The sequence below is a fragment of the Rhopalosiphum padi genome, chromosome 2, assembly GCF_020882245.1.
Source record: "Rhopalosiphum padi isolate XX-2018 chromosome 2, ASM2088224v1, whole genome shotgun sequence".
Lineage (NCBI taxonomy): Eukaryota > Metazoa > Arthropoda > Insecta > Hemiptera > Aphididae > Rhopalosiphum > Rhopalosiphum padi.
In genome coordinates, this window is record NC_083598.1 from 45,480,870 (window position 1) to 45,495,283 (window position 14,414).

The 14,414-nt window shown below is 29.3% G+C and overlaps 1 protein-coding gene across 3 annotated transcripts in view; it reads left to right on the top strand.

Moving 5' to 3' along the window:
• The window catches only part of LOC132922631 (broad-complex core protein isoforms 1/2/3/4/5-like), a 77,742-nt gene that overhangs the window by 12,510 nt on the left and 50,818 nt on the right, over positions 1 to 14,414 (top strand). The window contains exon 1 of one of the 3 annotated variants that reach the window (XM_060986247.1): positions 13,204 to 13,661. The exons of the other annotated variants lie outside the window; for them this stretch is intronic. The gene's annotated coding sequence lies outside the window, so the exon portion shown is untranslated. Of the gene's footprint in view, positions 1 to 13,203; positions 13,662 to 14,414 lie in introns of those variants that run through there. 3 annotated transcript variants of the gene reach the window in all.

A 14,414-nucleotide genomic window follows, 5' to 3' on the forward strand; every position in this document is an offset into this window, starting at 1 on the left:
ATTTACATTTTATTCATTCACTAAATACTGCTAGAATGCTAAGTATTCATGAAATTGTTTTTATTATCAACCAATAGTATTGCTAGTAAGCCAGTATAGGTTTAAATAAACATATTTAATACTTGTTCATTTTATGGCATCTTTTAGATAAGAACTATTTAAAATATTCAAAATATACTTATATACAGAGTGATTCTTTAATCAAACAACGCACATTATTTCAAAATCTATTAATATTTTTGAAAATATTTTTCTTTCATAATTAACATTCAAAATTAAATAACCTATTTAATATATGATATACAAATACCTATTCTTATTGTTACACATTTAAACATTTTTTAAATTTTTACTTTTTTGAATGACAACATACATTTTTAATTTCATATTCTACTTCTGAATAAATAAGAAACATAAAAATTATAACAGTAAAAATAATCAGAAATAATTTTTTTTTTTTGACTGTAAATTATGTAGGAACAATATTTTCAAAAAACATTGGTACATTTTGAAATAATGACTATTGTTCAGTTAAAAAATCATCTTGTATTATATATTAATATAATAATAAATACTTATTGTAAATAAATATAAATCTATAAAATTACTTGATACAAAAATATTTAAACACCACTTATACTTACCTAAGTACCTATACTTGTATTTTTAATATAACTTGTGGTCTTTAGTCCTGCTTATAATTTATTTATCTGACATTAATATAAAATTATCTTCAAGTCAGTATATTTCCCAATCTTAGTATTTGGTCTACCATTAATATTTGTTTTTTTTTTAACTAATTATTCATGGCTGAATAATTTTTAATTTCCCACAAAAATAAATGCTACCAACACTTTTAACAAACAACCATATTATCTTAATTTTAAACACATATTTCCACATATTATACTATAGCTAAACATTTTTACATTATAAACTATAAATTCAAATTCTGGCTCAATTCCAAACCACTTCTTCAATAATTCTATTCTATTCCAGTATTTATTTCTAAATCTTTTTCCCACACCTTCGGAGTCTCCGACGCATGATTTATAAATGTTATACTTCAACAATATTATTCGCACTTCTGCAAATTATATTATTATTTTTAAAACATACAACATTTGTCTTCTTAGAATTATACATTCTATTTTTGTTTGGTTATATTTTTCTTAACAAAAATGATATTGCTAATACTTTAAGTATGATTCGAAGGTTTTTATTTCAGCAATTTGTAATCATTTTAAAGCGGCCTCTAATTGCCACTGATCAATAAATAAATTGAGTATACTGCATATCTCGTAAATGTGAAGTTAACATTATTTATCATAGACTATAATACAGTATACAAATTAACTAACGCATGTCTCTAAATATAAATCAATAATAAATGATTATAAAGTGCAACTGCGCATTGTATATTTTAAAAGGTGTTCGACCAAGTATTCATCCTTCTCAAACCCTTTATTTACCCAAATTCAAGTTTTGATTTTTTTTACATTTTTCAAGATACTTAAGAATTGTATTTTTAAGTACTTAGATTCTGTATATAGCATACAAAGAGTATTCTGTTTTCTTTCTAATTCTTTTTTTAGGTATATAAGATAACAGTCCTTTTTTTTACAGAGGTAAGGAATCACTGAATCAAGATTTATGAGTAGGGAAGTCACCCATGCAGTGGCGAGTGTAATCCGGTTATGTACACTTATAATTTTAAATCAATGAGTGAAATGAAGTGATCATATTGGTGAATTACCTGTATATTTTATCGTTTAATTCGTTTTAAAAATTATTAAAATCATGACCTAAATTAAAATAATGCTCGGCAATATTACGTGCCTACCTTGTATACAATGTATAAATTATATGTCTCAATGTCTGTTATAACAACATACATTAATTGTTTATGTACTAAGTATACTATATAGGTATTTAATTGATTATTAATACCGTATATGCTAGAGAAAAATGTGTTATCAACATAGTTGATCATTTTATTACGAACTAATGTTGATTTTATTTCAATCAATATTATTATAATTTAACAATACACATGAGATTATCTACCACTGCCTATTTTATAGTAATATATACGCGTGGTCTATAAATTTCAAAAGAAATTGGCATGAACTACGATAATAATTGTAAATTTTAATTAAATACTTGATGTTAGTAACTTAAAGTGAGTACATAATACATAATTCGTGAACCGATGAAGTATATAGTAATACATATATATTCCTAATACATAGTTTCACTACTTAGAAACCGTTCGAGAGTCTCGGCTGACGACCTAAAAACGCGTATTAGTACCTACATTTAGACGATTGAATCCCGTTGACCTTGTTGTCTATGCACAAGTCCCGTTTCGTTTGAAATGCAGCAACCGTCCGAATTCTCTAGTTTCGTTTTGAACAATAGTGCAACCATTTAGGTTTTTTGTTTGATAGTAATAATAATAATAATACTCTTTGTTTTTTTTCGTATAATCACCGTTTCTAATCTCTCAACAATGGGTTCTAGTGGTTCTACCATGCATTTGTGTGTTTTTTTTATTTGTATATATTTTTTTCAAATGGCGGCTATACCAGCCGACGATGAGACTGACCCAGTGCAATATAAATGAACAAAAAAAAATGTCTGTACCTGTCTACACACGAAGTAAAAAAATAAAACCCGAAAACCCGTCTAGTATTTCGCCTATCCAACATTTATATTATTGTTACCAAACCACGACGGTCAACTTGTATATGTTGTTTGCGTGTGTGCAAGCGAGCAGGTCATCTCGTGCATTTCTCGTTAATATATAATATATACCTATAAAAACCCATGTGCTGGACGACGAGTCGAATACAATGGACACGCGAAAATATATATGCGGGCGGCGCATTCGACCTGGGCCAAGGATATTATTATTATAATTCGGCGGGACAGGGCGGATGAACGCGTGCGTTTATTATTTTATATTATAGCCCCTTGACTTGTACTATGGTTTATTTATTATACGGCCGCACGCACGCATTTGGTCGCCGTCTTGGTCGTAACCGCCGAGGCGACGGCCGCCGCCACCACCACTCGCGTCATACAGACGAAATTGTGCGCATCCAAACTTACTCGTGTGTGTGTGTGTCGTAACCTTGTAACAGCGTCTGCTTCAGAGTGCACAAACGCGCGCGGGCGTTCGTCTGGACCGCCGAAATATGCAGTTCTCTCCACCGCCTCTGGCTGCTGCTGCTGCTCCTCCTTCTCCTCCTCCCAATCATTTTCGGCCCGACTCCGGGAGGTTAAGTCCGGTCACGGCGTGTATTATATTATATTGCCAAACCTATACACACTCGCGCGCGTACGCACACACACAATACACGTGCAATTTATATATTTATTATCATTATTATTATTATTATTATTATTATTATTACGTGATGCACGTCTACAGACGCGACACTAGGAAATAGTGGTTCTCAAATAACGGTCAGACGATGTTTACGCTTACGACTTGCAGAGATCTAGATGCGTATACTTATATAATATGGACCCGAATAAAATCATCGCGATGCTAGTCGAAAATAAACTGTGCAGATGGTTCCTCATCCCGATGCTCGTGTGCATAGTGTATCTATATGTCAATATGTGTGCGACTTGTGCGAGCGATAGAGTATGTGTGTGGCTGAGTACTTGGTTTTATGCCTGCGATTTTATTACGCAATTATCACTAAATTACTTATATCATTATTGTTATTATACACATATATACTTATTATCAAATTATCAAATTATCAAACGGAACCGGTTTTATCACTCTCGCGGGATCGTCTTAATCTCACGTGCGGCGCGAGGAAAAACTGACGATGAGGTTTTACGTTTCGTAGGTACATACTAGGTACCGTAATACACATTGGTGATGCAGGTCGGGAGAAAAAATCACGCTTTATTCACGTATTAATACATACTATTATAATTTATAATAAATACCCACACGCTGTATCGTCATTATAAAAATTATTAAAATACTTATTATATTAACCGTTTTCCAAGTACCACGTTAAATAAACATAATTTGACTCAATGTTTTAAATTCATATTAAAACAGAAGTCACAACCCAATACCTAATTGAATCGTATTATGGAATCGTCACATCCCTGTTTGTTTCACTTATTTCAGTTTACTTATACGGTAGGCGTATAAAAGTCATACACGTTTTGTAGTCTTATTGTAATTTGTAGATATTATTACATTTAATCCAACGAGAATAAAATAATAATGTACTATTCACAATTATTATTAACTATAGTAATGTATATTGTATAATAATTGATTATAGAATTGACTCTATTCTATAATCAAGGTACGATAGGAATATACAATATAATGTTTAATACTAGGCACGAATGTGTAGGCTACAGACGAAAGTTCCCGTATTATCTATATAGGTATAGATTAGACGCCTTGTGTGAGTTATAAACAAATGGTTACCACAGTTATAATATATTTTAACAGACGAACAACATCATTAGAATAATAACATTAATATATAGATATAGTATAATGTTCTGTACAATGAAGAATGTTTCGGGATGTTATTTATTTTTAAAAAAGAATAACAATATAACATTATACATATTATATACTATTAAAAACAAATATTTTTACGGTACATATTTTTGAATATGGAATTATACTTACCCTCCCTTCTGTTTTTAATGCAAAATGAAAAGTTTCCATTTTCTTATAGCGGCGAACAACAGTAATAAATTATTGTATGTAAATCATCCAGATTTTCAGATTGTGTTTATTATATAGCCATTATTCTCTTCTAAAATGTGTATCTAATAATAGTTTAACTAATTAAGATAGGTTAGCCACTCCTTTTTTTCCTTTTTTCCAATAACTATCTGTTTGACAATGATAAAAATAATAACTAGTAAATAGAAATAATAATAATAATAACAATACAAAAAAATGTGTTTACTTAAGAATAATGATTTTTGCATCTGATAAATAAAATAAAACACCAGTATTATTCCATTATTCCTAAAGTAACGCGGCATATTTGTTGGAATTATTCTTCCTTTCATACGCTTTACTTTGTGACATAAATAATTATGAATTAATATAACTTAAATAAATGAAATAGGTTGGTATACTATTGTCTATTACACCAAAAAATACTGTTAAGTTAACAGGTATGTCGGCATATTATATAATAAAATAATAAACTGTATTGTGTACAATTCCTGTTTTTTATACATACATATTGCACTTATTTGAAATGATTGGTCAAAACAAAATTTATCCAATACCCAATAGGTATGTGCTAGTTCAAAATATCAAGTAGTCTATGAGATTACTCATACAATCGACACACCCAGTGACCGCGTCTTAGTGTAATAGGTATAATAGTATGTTAGTAATTAGTATCCAAATGAAATTTTATGAAGTAACTAAATTAAAATTATTATGATTCAAAATGGAATATTAATCTATGATTAGTCAATTAATTAAAATGTATAACACGCTAGCATAAAAGTGTACTCGTATAATGATGTATGGACTAATTTAGTGTACGATGTACGTGTACCTATATGGATTTATAATATTTATATTATATAAATTATATATGTGATAATGATAATAATATTATGATAATATATAGTACATGATACATAGTAGAATACGCATTAAGTGCTGAATATTCTCTATAACACCTATATAATAGGTATTGGTCAAAAATAATAATTTTGAAAGTAATCCACTTTTACGCGGAATGCCTTAATGTACCTTTATAATATTTTTTATAAAAATTATTACCTATATTATATCTAATGTTTTTATATAGACATACGCGAAGTATGTGTATGAAGTATTTACTCATAAAACAAGGATGTAAATAAGAATAGATAGATAAATATTTAATCAAATATACGAATACAATTGAGAGATTTAAAAGATATATAATTTTTATATGTACAATATATACCGTGGTTTTTCAACGATATGTATTTTTTTCATTTTAGTGCGTTATCCATCATATTAGTTAGTACATTACCTTTATCAGGACTTAGAATATATCTTACTATCTCAATTATTTTGGGAATTTATTGAAACATAATATTAATGTATAATGGAACATTTATTTTACTATCATTATATTTTGATCTCGTGGATTACATGCTCCTATATAGGGTCAAGCCATTTGTGAGTTTTTTGTCTAGCTGCTATTATAATATAAATATGAACGAACTATATAATGTTGTACCTGAAAATATGTTTATTTTTGACATTTAAACTATTTATTTAATTAATTACCAATTCTTTCTGCATAAATTGAAGTATAAAATAAAGTCATATTAATTTTCTACATTAAAATAAAAAGTTTAGACATTTTATTTACTTATTTATTTTTAATATTGCTGTATTTTAATACGAATGATTACAGGTACCATCGTAGATTATATAAAAAGTAATTTAGTCATATAAAACATGTATATTACGAACATTAATGAACCATTCAATCATATTTTATATTGAGTGCATTAAAAACACTTAATACCTACCATATATATATTAAATTTATATTCATAAATTGTCGGTGCTCCATAAGACGCAATGACAACTACCTGTACGTATACTACAAATGTTTTGTAGATATAAATTACTGTATGCAAAAAAAAAATAATAACAATAATAATAAAATAACCATCGTCGCCAGACGCAGTTCGCGCCACCCGTTAGCGGTGCCTCACCTGTCCACGTTTTTAGAATTTATCATGCACATATTAATTTTGCCCGGCAGACTAGTAAAGTATCCCAAGGTCAACAGCCCGTATAGTGTCTGTCTACTGTCTAGCTTACATAATTTACAAAATGCAACTCCCATGGTCATACTATATAAATACGTATATATATTATAATATATACTTATATGTATAATATATATTATACTGTATTTACAACAGTCCGATTTATATATATTATATATTATTATGGTTCACGGAAATAGCGATAGTGGTAGTAGCATTCAAATATCTTTTCGTATATTTGTGCACGAGTGTATGTGAATTAGCCTGTTGATCGTTCAAATTGTATGTAATATTATAACGCCACCCTTATACTGCACCATGCCGTTGCCGCTGTCGCCACCGTAGTGTTGCAGGCAATACTCTGTGAAAAAAAATGAGGAAACAGCTCGTAAATTTAAGCGTTTAGGGAAAAAAAAGAAAACGACCTGTTTACTGAAAAGGGTTGGTGTAAAATAAAACGGTTTTGCACCCCCATATAAGTTCTATAGTACATGTATATAACGCTGTTAAGCGGCAACGGTTTTTTCCACCTTTCAGTTCTATACGCTTTCTTCTATTTTTATTCGTATATCATTCATATGTGCCTATACTCTCAAATATTTCCCTAAACTCTGAAAAAAATCATCTTCCGTTACCAAATATTCAATTTAACTAATGTTTTACATACAAATAAAACGTATAAATATAGCTGTGTATGTAAACACATGGTATGTGAGTTAGTTGTAGAAAACATAGACGGTGGCGTAGAAATTATGGAAAAGGAAAAAAATATGTTTGGATGCAGTTTTTATGCACGAATAAAATTATAATATAATATGCATAAAAGTGCAGTAGAATATTATCAGACTTGCAACATGAATTACGTGAACCTGCATTGCGCGTAAGTCTTAGGGCTAGGTAATTATATGGGAACACTGTGTTAGCCGCCGCAGGGACTCTATATAGGTATGAAAACACTTCTCAGTTAGTAATTGGATAATGTTTATTAATGACGTATAATTTTGACTTATACAATTTTTCCCTCTCTCAGATTGTGATTTGTCTCTGTCTCTCCTTCTTTCACTCTGTTTCTCTCTCTCTCGCTCTCTTTGGAAAATCTATACGTTTTTCTCGCTAGGAGCATAATAAATAATAATGTATATGATACGTTTATACAATTATACATTTATATCTGGTTATAATCATTTAAAATGCACGCATTATGCAGCAAACGACAAACTGCATGTACCTATACATATATTATATTATGTATATATATATATATATATATATATATAATGCAATTTATCATAGTGGTATATAGATATATCGTATACCTATATACATTATATACACACTCACGGGGAGCAGTGCATTTGCCACCGATTCGTTGTTCTCCCGAAAATGTATAACCGGTTTGGGAAATATTTTTGCACCGGCCGCATTATATTATGCACGTCAATACAATATATATATATATATAAATATAATACGTTTGCATAAAACGAATAAATGACCTCTAGTGCAGACCAAACGCCTGTAGGTTATAATATATACCTATATCAAATGCCCGTTGCTGCTCGCAGTATATAGGTATTTGCGTATTATGTATGATGTACAATTGATGTTGCATTCTTAATGATTGTGATCTGCAGTATAAAGAAATTTTATCGCAATTTATGTACTCGAAAATTATCGCAAATCTCTGGTAGGTCCAAGTGTTGTATATAATAAGCGCGTGGTAACTTGGCGTTGAAGTCATGATTCGGACCAGCCATCAGAAATTCAAAAATTACATACCGCCGACCTATGATAATATGTTACTGTTTCGTGGCAACTATATACTATATTTTATAAAATAAGGTGGGCGGAATACCTTTAGATATAATCGACGCACAATATTTACATACGACTATTATTCAATTTAAACATAATTTTTCGTTATTATTAAGTTGTTAATTTGAATAATTATAAAATAAAATATATTAAAATATATAAATATTTCAATGTTTGTAAAATATGTAATATTATTATATTGTGCACAACAAAGCTATTTATTATAATTATTTATTGTCTACACCTTGTCTATATGAACTACAAGTATTATATAAAAAAAAATATGGTTTTTAAGACGCACATAGATATAGTTGGTCATTGTGCACGCATAATAATATATTGACACATGATGTGTAAATTCAAATCTGTATTAATATAATATATTTGATCGTATTATAATAAAGTAGTAATTAAGTGCAATTCAATAGTTATCAATTATTATAGCTGTTACAATGCGTTAAGGTGTTTTAATGGTGAATAAAAATTAATACGAGTATATTCTACCAAAATACATTACCGATAGAGGTTTTGATCGTACTTTTCTTCCATTTTACAAAACAAAATTTTACACACATACACATACAATTTGTTAACTTTGGCCATTTATTGTATATTATATATACCATGTACAATGTACATGCGTCATACGTGTGCAGAGATGCCATTCTCTGTATACAGTGACTGAATATACGAATATACTTGAACGATAATAACTAACATTTAATAAATAATAATAATAACTTAGATGATACACGGATATATTCGTACATACAAATTCAATTCTAACCTTATTAAAGTACTATTTAAGAGTTTTTTATGTCTATATATATTTAGGACTAGAACAAATATAATATATATATGACTTAATTATGAAATACTGAGGTTCTAAGATGTATTAAGTCTAAAGCTCGTATATTTACATGTGATTTGATTATTTTTAATAGACACGACAACGCTTCTTTTGTGTATGATATGGACTTATTGCATAAGATTCTATTTTTTATGCAGTTGAATGAATTAATACTTAATATAGAAACAATGAAAATATAAAGTAGTGTTAAGTATTTGTATATTTATATTTTATATACAGCATAAATGTTAAAACTATGTTAGTATGTTATAATTTATAAATTATTATATTATAATAGGTATAATGAAAATCATTATTATTTATTCTTAACTTATTACCTTATGAAATGGACGTCTGCATGATGACTGCATATACGTATTATATAATAATGATGCATAATTATATACTTATATCAGTATGATAATATAGGTAGTATGGTTGGAAAGACTACCGTAAATATATAATATGTTCAATAATAGATTTCGAATAAATGGCTTAACAAAAAAAAATTGTTACCTAATTCAGTAAAATCTCGTATAAACGCTTCAAAATAAGATACTAAAAACTATGAAAATTCAATGTTTTCAATGTATAATAGGTATGTATATAAAGGTATACTGAAACAATATAATAATATTGTATACACTGGGTGCAGTATGTTGTAAAGGTATATAATATTAGATTTACATATTATGTCGAATGTCGATATTGAAAATAATTTACTTACCTATAGAAAAATTATCAATCGGTAATCAATAGTTAACTGTATGCATAGTTAATCGTAACTGATGAGTGATGAGTGATGATGACCTTCACGTGATTGACACGTATTTGCCTATACAGACTAGTTATTACCTAACTATATACTTAATATGTTTGTTATATAAATTTATATATATTTAATAATGAGGAGTTAAAAATTCCCCTAAATCAAAACAATAAATTAGCGAATTTACGAATGCAAACACAATTACATAATAATAATATTATGGTTATTGTCGTTGGACAGTTTGTTGTATAATATTCTGTATCACATATCCGTGCGCGCATTATTGTTGTTCAATCATGCTCATTTATATTTCATATAGAAACATTCAGTCTCTTTCAATCGGATATTTCAGCACATTACAAATCGTTGTTCGTTTAAAAACTATTATAGTAATACAAATGCATTATATGCTATTATTTTATTATCATATTTATCAATGTAAAAATATAATATTAGTACCTTTAATAATTAATATACTAAATATACTACATATTATAATAGTATAGCAATATATAGTAAATTGAACAACTGTTATATATGCCACTCTGATAGTCATCGCTTAAAAAAAAAATTTTTTTACCTACTATAAATTAAAATAAACATAGACGTATTGAGATTTTAGATAATAAGTGTCTAGACATTGAAAGGTCAATGCTAGCTTTTTATCATCGTCCGAATATTATGTGTTGCCTTTACCCTTTCCCATGTGTAAACTATATTATGTACTTAGGTACGTACAGCGCACCTACTATAATATGAGTAATACCCAAAACGTTCGGAATTATATTTTTTCGCACTGTAGTAATGTAAAACATAAAGAATAACTTTATATCGACGATTGTGCTTTACAATATTATTTAATCCATTTTACGGCCACGTATAAAATATATTATTTTGTTTTTTACCCTCGGATGATGGGTGGAAAGTGGAAACACGTAAAAAACTTTATCATTTCCCAAACAACGTGATCAATTTGTGAAAATAAACAAATGAAATAGGAACCGTCGTTGTTTTTATGATAGGAGCTGCGGAGGTATACGCGGATATATTATATATAGAAAGAGAATACGCATTTCTCGATGCTGTTGGACCGCGCCGCCGCCGCCGACGACGACGACGACGGTGAACACAATATAATATATTATTATAATGATAGTAAAACGCATTCCAAAATGGATATAAATTACAGGGGTTTTTCATTTCCTCCGCCCTATACCGCTGCCGCCGGACGGATCTCGAGGACCTTTTGAGCATTTTGATGTACGAGCCGAATTTGTCAAACCGGAAGGCGGTGGCGTGTATTTCAACCCTCGTAAAAAAAAACAACCATACGCGAAATACTTTATACTCATATATATATAATATATACGCGAGGCCACTCGAAAGTTCTTTTCCTTTCGTTTTTTCCCATTTTTTTTTTATCTTCATTTTGTTCAAGCGATGTAAAACGATAGGAAACACGAAAAACGTAATTTGGAATTAGCGGTTTCGCGAAGTACTTCATGGAATATATTGATTTTCCTTTTTAGGCTTACCACCATTCCGCCGAATCTTTTTACTACGCGCTACATATACACAACGGCGTAGTTTTGTGCCGTTATTTGTTTACTACAGCAGCCAGCTGGGCTCCTCGATTCCAAAGTTATTTACCCTTTAATTTCATCAAAAATATTGTTGTATACAAAAAATGCTCACATAGCGTTCAATCTTGAACCACGGCGCGTTTTCCAATAACAGCAATAACAATAGTTTCGATTTTGATATAATAAAAAATAGTGCCTATAAAGTTAGACATGAACGATATTAATTTGTGTATAATTGGTTAAACATACCTATCTATTATTTTAACATGACTATCATATAGTATGGATAAAATATTTCCATATTTGTTCAATGTGTGCTAATTACAAAATTTAATAATGAATAATTTAAGATTTTTAGTATTTTAATTTAAGTAACATAATAATATATAAAAATTTTAAGTTAAGCGTTAAACTAGTACTCAAATCTTCTTGAAAAATTATTATTTCTTATAGTAGAATAATTAATTTACAAATTAAATTAACGTACTCAAATCTATTATAATAAAAACTATAATAACACAATAACCTTAAGAAACATCCTTCAAAATATGTAAAAATATACTTTCAATGTTTTAAATTTTAATATCTTGTATGACAAACGAAAGATTTAGAATATTTAACTGTTATTTAATATCAATTTTCTTAATTTGTAAATCATTATTTAAACTAATTAATGAATAAAATTAATCAATGTAAATACAATAAAACTATTATTTATTATTGTAAAAAAGTCATTTGCATTTGATTTAGGTACTCACTTGATATAAGTAGACTTAAGAACATATATAATTTTTAAAAAACTTTATAAAGTGTGTAAAGTACAATAATGGAAAACGCCAATATGGCCAATTTTTCGATTTCCAGTGTAATAATAGGTATATGATGGCTGGTAATTAAAATTCTAGTCGTTATACGGTAGACGTAGAAATGTCGAATCTATTAATATTGTCAAACAAAAATAATGACCTCGAAATTCAAAATCGAAATGACAACGCCGTTTCATGCTTGGGAAGAGAATATAACTCCCAAACAAAATTAAAAATAAAATTTTTTCTCCATCGTGGGCGAGGAAAAAATTTGCCATTTTATTAGTGTGCGTGCTCGTGTGTATATGCATATTTTGAGAACTGCTTAATGTCGGCGACGGCGGCGATGCAACTGTGCCGCATTCACTTTCGAGAGCCGGAACCCACACCATTATATTATTTTTTTTTTACTAGAACGCCAGACGTCTAGGTCTTATATGTGTGTGTGAAGATGTGAGTGTGTGCAGTGTGTACAGTGTATGTGTGTACTCAGACGGAGGAGAATGAATAGCGTAATAACAAATAATAATAATAATAATAATAAAAAAAAACCAGAACTAGTTTCTCGGCCCGCGTCTATGCCGGCTAGACGTCTGTGCAGCGGTCGTCTCCTGCAGCTCAGCGCAAACACACACTCATACACAAACACACACTCATACAAGCGCGCATACACCCAAACAGCACTCACACTACCATCCAGGTACGTACACTTAAATACTCGCGACGCGTGCATGCGTTTACGGAAAAGAAAAAAAAGTCGCACGTAAACGTGTTGGTCCGGTATCCCCGCTAGAATTCGACGATTTTTAACGAAAGCAATGGAAATAATAAAATATGATGATGTCGTCGAGTATGCAAATCGTGTTTTTTCGTATAATAGTGTTAAATTTATTTTTTGATTACTATTTATTATAGTTACGAAAGTTCGGTTTTCGGTTTTTCTTGATAATCGTTATTTCATTTTTACCCCGTCGGCCCCACGGTACACATCAGATGCATTGGATTTTCGACAGACGCAAATGGTCTTAACGTATTGGGTAAGTGCACGTGATATGAAGTATAGTATTATCGGTTTGTGTGGTGGTGGAAGTGTTGGAGGGGCAAGCGTGACGTATTCTGTTTGTCGTGTTTGTATTGGAAATTATTTTTTGTAAGCCTATTATTAAAAAAACTGTTACAAGTATAAAAATATTTTCAAGAATTATTGATCTATCATTATGTTAAAATATTATTAATTATAATTTCGTTAATTATCCTTAGTAATAATGATTAATAATAATATTAAAAATACATTTAGAAAGTTTAATAATGATTATTTTATGCTTAAACAGTTTTTAATTCTTGTAAATAAGAATAATAATTATAAATAATTATTCTTGTATCATAATTCATAAATCATAAATCATAATAAGTGTAAGTTAGTAGACGCATTAACAAATCGAATCAATTCCGAAATGACCGAAATATCAGATATTTCCGGCAACGTTGCTATCTAAACGTTTGATAAACCCGACAATTACTATTATAACCGTGTCTAGAAACTTCCCTAGGCGAACGTCTATTAATAATTATTATAATATTTTGATTATTTTTAATAACCTGCACTGTCGTCCGAATGCTTCTAAAATAAATAATAATTGTTAGCAAAACAACGCGGTATAGTATCGTATCGTTTAATAATGTAATGTAATATACACGATGTTGGCAATCGCGTTTTAAAAATATACATTTTTTGATAAGATCAGATGTGTGAAGGTCATACGGTTAAATAGTTACAAAGATCGCCGTTA